Source organism: Protobothrops mucrosquamatus, unplaced genomic scaffold (assembly GCF_001527695.2).
Source record: "Protobothrops mucrosquamatus isolate PMUCROS unplaced genomic scaffold, P.Mucros_1.0 scaffold4152, whole genome shotgun sequence".
In the NCBI taxonomy this organism is placed as follows: domain Eukaryota; kingdom Metazoa; phylum Chordata; class Lepidosauria; order Squamata; family Viperidae; genus Protobothrops; species Protobothrops mucrosquamatus.
Window position 1 is genome coordinate 124,396 of NW_015390079.1, and position 6,844 is coordinate 131,239.

Genomic DNA, 6,844 nt, shown 5'->3' on the forward strand with positions numbered 1-6,844 from the left:
AATTATTTATCTCAATAAAATAATGCTTTAAAAAAGCCATCCATACCTCTTTGCTGAGAAAAAAACACAGCAGACCACAAGGACAGTTTTTTTCCCCCCCACCAGGCCGTCACTCTGCTTAACAACTAATTCCTACAACACTGTCAAACTATTTAGTAAAGCTGTATTACTACGATACTCCTCATCTTTCCTATTGTCTATCCTTATCTTCTTATGGCTATAACTTTGTGGCGTGTATCTTACAATTTATATTGTTTTATTTAATCTCCTGGTATGATTTATGTTGTTTTCTTGGCTTAGTATATCCTATGACTATCGCTAAGTGTTGCATCTTATGATTTACGATGAACGTGTTGTATTTTATGATTTACGATGAATTCTGGGAGCTGAAGTCCACAAGTCTTAAAGTTGTCAAGGTTGCAGATCCCTGCACTAAGAGGAATGCTGCTTGATGTACATTCATGTTGGTTTGATCTCCGAGCTTGGCGATTTGGCTGCAAATGTTTCCTCTCCATTGGGGGGGGGGAACTTCTCCAGTGCACTTTGAATTGTGCTTGTCTGTCACAGCACTGGCCTTTAAATATTTTTTTTGTGTGATGCAAATTGGTGTGGGTGTTATTTGTCCTGTCATGGTCTGTTTTCGGGCTGTTTCGGGCTCAACTGTCCACGCGAGCTGCTAATATTCAAACACATCTCATACATTCGTGTTCCCCAACCTGGTGCTCTCCAGATATTTGAGGTTTCATCTACCTGGCATGATCCCTGGATGTTTATGGTGGGACTAAAATTGCTAGATCCGATGGCGTTTGATCTGATGCAGCTTTTTCTGAAGATGTCACTAAAAAGATCAGGTTTAACGCCAGCTTTGTTCTTACCAATGGATAGATCTATTTCGAAGGTTAAAAATCTCTTTAATGTCAAACCTCACATTGTTTGGTAGCCAAGTTTTGAAGAAGAAAAAAATCTGTAAGCACAACGAATCTGATTAGGCTGAAAATACTTTTTTAGGGGGAAGACTAGGAATCAGATCTTGCGATTACAGGGGGTGGGACCTTGCGATCCCAAGAGCTCCCCCTGCATCAAGTCGTTTCAATTTCCAAGCACGTTCTTCATTCCAGCATTTAAAAAGTTGACTTTACTTATGTATTCGATTTGGGAGTAGATCCGTTTCAATCCAATTAGGAAATCAACAGTTTCATCATCCTAATAATTGCCAAAATAAGAGGTGCTGACTTTTTTTTTATCGGTTCATTTTACAGGAAGGGAGCTTTATGTAGCAATTAATGCAAAATAACTGAAGTCCTTCCATAGGGAAAACAAAATCAAGTTTATTATATTTTCATGTAAAATATACATTTTTGCAGAGAAATTGTAGGAAAAGGGAGTACCTCCATTTGCATTAGGACTCAGCAAGTAAATAGCTACTTTGAAGACGGGCAGTCCTGTATCAATACACATTTCCCTAATTAGTAGAGACTAATCTCTTCCTCAAACGAGAGGCGTTAATTGGGAGGAAAGGATCCACATTTTACGAAAAAGCAGTAGTTTCAGGGGGGAATATATATATATATATATATATATATATATATATATATATATATATATATATATATATATATATATATATATATATATATATATATATATATATATATATATATATATATATATATATATATAGAGAGAGAGAGAGAGAGAGAGAGAGAGATATAGATATAGATTTATATAGATATATATCTATAGATATAGATTTATATATATATCTATAGATATATATATATAGATTTATATAGATATATATCTATAGATATATAGATAATATATAGATATAGATAGATATAGATATAAATATATAGATATAGATATATATGTCTTGAGTGTTTTTTGATGCACCTTGTCGGCCCAAATATGGGAGGAAGAAATCTTTTTTTTAACTCTTTGTTAGCAATCCCCCAAAAAAGATATATATATATACAGTATATATATATCTTAGATAGATAGATAGATAGATAGATAGATAGATAGATAGATAGAGATAGATAGATATAGAGATAGATAGATAGAGATAGAGATAGAGATAGATAGAAATATATATATATATATATATATATATATATATATAGATAGATAGATAGATAGATAGAGATAGAGATAGATAGATATAGAGATAGATAGATAGAGATAGAGATAGATAGAAATAGATAGATAGATAGATATAGATATATATATAGATATATATATAGATATATATATATATAGATAGATAGATAGATAGATATACACAATCGCCAGTAGCTAAAACTGTATGAGGTGCCTCCATAGACTGTTGCAGTGGTTCCCTTATCTGAAGGAATCAGATAAGGGTGGACAACTCCCCAAAGACCAGGCGCCTATCACCTTCATCGCGACCTGACCGAATCGTTCAAATGTAATCTATCATAAAAAAAAAATCTATCGATACCGACGTATCAAGACTCGACAAAAGACCCATCAGCTTTATTCCGGAGTTAAGTCTGGAGAGTCGCCTATGGCTTTTCAGTCAGGGAGTCACCGCGTTTGATGCTGAGGGTTTGACACGCGCGCATCTCTCTCCACGGGACAAGTTCTGACAGTCTGACCTCTTACTTTTAGGCTCCGATCGCCTCCCTGGCTTTCCAGGGGAAAACAAAAAAAAAAGGGAAATGCTGGTTTAGACGACCGCCTACCCAACATTACACTTTCTTCTCCCCCCCCCACCCCCAGGCAGCTCCCCACGTCTTTGGATGGCTGCGCTAAGAAAAGGGCGAGGTTTGAAGGGATACCCTAACCCAGGGGTAGGCCACCTTGGCTCTTTTATGACTCGTGGACTTCAACTCCCAGAATTCCCGAGCCAGCCATGCTGAGGGGAAAGGGAGAGGTTTCCAAGCGGAGCCATGCTGGCTCAGGAATTCTGGGAGTTGAAGTCCACGAGTCATAAAAGAGCCAAGGATGCCTACCCCTGCTCTAAACTAATAAAATCTACATTAATTAACATTAATTATGCTTTCATATGTTCCTCTAACTGAGGGGTCTTCAAACTTGGCTCTTTTATGACTCGTGGACTTCAACTCCCAGAATTCCCGAGCCGGCCTTGCTGAGGGGAAAGGGAGAGGTTTCCAAGCTGAGCCATGCTGGCTCAGGAATTCTGGGAGTTGAAGTCCACGAGTCATAAAAGAGCCAAGGATGCCTACCCCTGCTCTAAACTAATAAAATCTACATTAATTATGCTTTCATATGTTCCTCTAACTGAGGGGTCTTCAAACTTGGCTCTTTTATGACTCGTGGACTTCAACTCCCAGAATTCCCGAGCCAGCCGTGCTGAGGAGAAAGGGAGAGGTTTCCAAGCTGAGCCATGCTGGCTCAGGAATTCTGGGAGTTGAAGTCCACGAGTCATAAAAGAGCCAAGGTTGCCTACCCCTTCAAGGTCCTTCGGAGAAAGAGGGAGGGAGGGGAAGGGAAGTCCTCGGAAAACCTCGACCTGCCTCCCCTTCGCCAGCCACCGGGGGGTCCGGTCCCCCTTCCCTGGAGTTCCTTGCCTCGCTTTTCCGGCCCGGGAGGGAAAGGGCACCAAGCGGCCGTCCTTCTGCTGCGATGTGGGGGGACAAAGGGAGGGCACGGCAGGGATGGCGGTTCATTTCCACCCGATGGGGCGTCCCTCCCAGCAAATGGCCAGGCGAGGCTTGGATGCTGGAAAGAAGGCGGGCAGGAGTCTCCCGCCCACGGCACATCTGGTGTGAATATTCCCTGCTTTCTGTCCCCTTCCAGTTCCCCAGATAAGGGAAAAAACAAACAGCCGGGCTGGCAAGGAGAAAGGGGGAGAGAGAGAGAGAGAGAGAGAGAGAGAGAGAGAGAGAGAGAGAGAGAGAGAGAAGGATCTTCGTCTCCTGTTCCTAAGGTCCACAGAGGGGTCTCTGTTTTTCTTTCTCTCTTTCTTTTCTTCCTTTTTTTCTTTCTCTTTCTTTTCCTCCTTCCTTCCTCTTTTTTCTTTCTTTCCTTCCTTTTTTCTTTCTCCTTTCTTTCTTTCCCTCCTTCCTTCCTCTTTTTCTTTCCTTCCTTTTCTTTCTCCTTTTTCTTCCTTCCTCTCTCCTTTTCTTTTCCTTCCTTTTTTCTTTCTCCTCTTTCTTTTTTTTTCTTTCTTCCTTTTTTTTTCTCTTTCTCCTTTCTTTTCCTCCTTCCTTTCTTTTTTCTTTCTTCCTTTTTTCTTTCCTCTTTCTCTTTCTTTCCTTCCTGCCTCTATCTTTCCCTTCCTTTTTTTCTTTCTCCTTTCTTTTCCTCCTTCCTTCCTTCCTCTTTCTTTCCTTCCTCCCTTTTTTCTTTCTCCTTTCTCTCTCCTTTCTTTCTTTCCTTCCTTTTTCTCTCTTTCTCCTTTCTTTCTTTTCCTCCTTCCTTCCTTCCTTTTTTCTTTCTTCCTTCCTCCCTCTTTCTCTTCCTTCCTTTTTTCTTTCTCCTCTTTCTTTCTTTCTTTTCCTTCCTTCCTTTCTCTTTTCTCTCTCTCCCTCCCTCCCTCAGCTCGGCTCATCTCTGCGCTTTCTCGCCCGATCTTCCCAACCAGAATTGGTCCCAGGGCCATTCCTGGCGCTTCCTCAAAGGCCTCTGCAGAGTGGCCACGCTTCCTCTCAAGAGCGGGTGGGGGGGCAGAAAGATCCCACACCACCATCCCCCCCCCCAATTTATTCTCGACCCCAACAGCCGCAGAAAGGGGCCGTCCGAAGGGATGGGCGGCTCCTTCTGTCCTAATTTCCCTGGGAGATGATTCAGCCATCAGGATCCTAACACATTTCCCAATACGTCGGGTCCTCATTAGGAACCGCTAAGTGACACCAAACCGGTTTTTTCCCATTCCCTCTTTCCCGTTCGGTTCGGATTTACGGGGAACCGGGAAGTCTCTGGGCTTGAGCTCTTTGGCATCCCTTGCACGCTCTTCCGTTATCTGCGCGGAGCCGTCCAGGCTGCTTGCCTTGCTGGGTCGTCGCAAAGTGGTTTATTTAAAACCCGAGATCTGATGACACCCAGAAGATGCTTGTCTTCCGTTTCTCCTGCCTCCCGTCCCGTCTTCCTCTCCTCCCCCTTTCCTGCTTTATCTTCCTCGCCGGGTTTCCAAAGCAGGAGTTAATTTCCATCTGGCACTGACAATAGGTCCGTTGACCAAAAAAAAAATAAAAATAAAAAAAATTCCTTTTTATCAGCTCCCCGGCTTTATCTGCAAGGGCAACCGCCTCCGCTTTCTCTCCCCTTCCCCAAAGGCAGGCAAGGGGCTTAGCCTGGCCCCGAGCCTCGTCCCCGGGATGGGCAGGTCGCCTGCGCCGATCCCGAGCGGGGCCAAGAAGAGATGCGCGCTGGGCGGTCGGGGAAACGCGCAGGGAGGGCTCCAGAGAGGGCGGCTTTTCCCTCGGCTCCCGACTGCCAGTCCTCCCCGGGTCTCCGCAGAAGTAAGGCTGGCTCTCGAGGGATCCTGAGGAGGAGCGCAGGGTTCATGCCCGCGTGAAGGCGGTGGTCCCGTTTGGCCACCCAAGTTTCCCCCCTTTCGGTTCGCCACTCACAAGCCATAGCGGGGCTGGTCGAATCGGGCTGCAAGAGAACCAACCAACCATCCATCCTTTCTCCCGCCGCGCTTGCATTGCAGGCTGCGCTTTGCGTCTAAACCCTACGGTATCCTGTCCTTTCCCTCCACACCCCCCCCCCGGTCAAACAAGGGGGCTGCTGTTCCTCAGCGCGGCCTCCTGCAAGAAACAGATGGAAGCAATAGCCAGGGCTGCGCTGAAGCCGCGGGAGGGGAAAAGGGAGTGCCAAGAGCCGCGGGCAGTGGGAGCCCAGAAAGAAGGGGAAGGACGGGGGGGGGGTTGAAGCTCCAGATCCTCCCGCGGCGATGGAGGGGGGGGTTGAAGCTCCAGATCCTCCCGCGGCGATGGAGAGGGTGGCCGGCCGGCCCTGGGCAGCAGCGCCACCAACCACGCGCCTGGTGCCCTGTTTCACCCCCCATTCAGTGGGCCCTGGATTTTGCACCCTGGCGCACACCCTGGAGGGGGGGCACGGGTGCAAGAGCTGGACAGGAGGGAGAGCTTCCTCCCCCCCCCCCCCCATTTTGCTCGGTCCTCAGCCAGCGGGCTAGTCTGGAAGGCTTGTGAGAGAGCCCCCCCCCTCTCCAGGCGTCTAGAGCGCGAAAGGAAAGCCAATGCTGCTCATGCCGTCTTCCAGGGTGCCTGGAGGGTTTTGGGGGGGGGGTAAGGATGCCCGGAGCATCCAGAGCAGGGCAGAAACTGAAACACCCCCCCCTCCCCTCCCGAAGGATCCTAAGCCTCCCCTCCTCCACTTATTATAGGCGAATGGGGGTCTTTCTGCTCTTCTCCCAGCTTGCGCCTCGCCGGCTTCTTTTCCTGGAGCTCTAGCGCCGCCTGCGGCCCCCACTCCGAAGCTGAACCAGCTCCGAGGCGCAAAGGAAGCTGCGCGCCCTCTACGCCTCGTTGCCTACAAACTAGACAGAAAATCAACAGCAGCCTCTCCGGGTTCCCGGGATCCCACCTAAACCTCGGCCCGACCCTCCTTCCTTCCTTTCCCTTCCCCCTCCCGCCAACCCGATCCCCTTTCCTCTCCTTTGCGCGGTGGCTTCTGCGGCGCAACTTCCACCCTCGCTTTTGCGCCAGGGCGGGAGCCTAATCGGGACCTTCCCTCCACGAGCCCCCGACGGCGACGCCGGTCTTCCCTTGTCAATTCTCCTTTAGGGCCCTGGGGGGGGGTGGGGGGGTCAGGATCGATCCCCAGCGCCCGTCTCTCCGGGGGAAACGTGTCGTCGGAGCGAGGCCGCTGCAAAGCGCGACAGCCGCGCGCG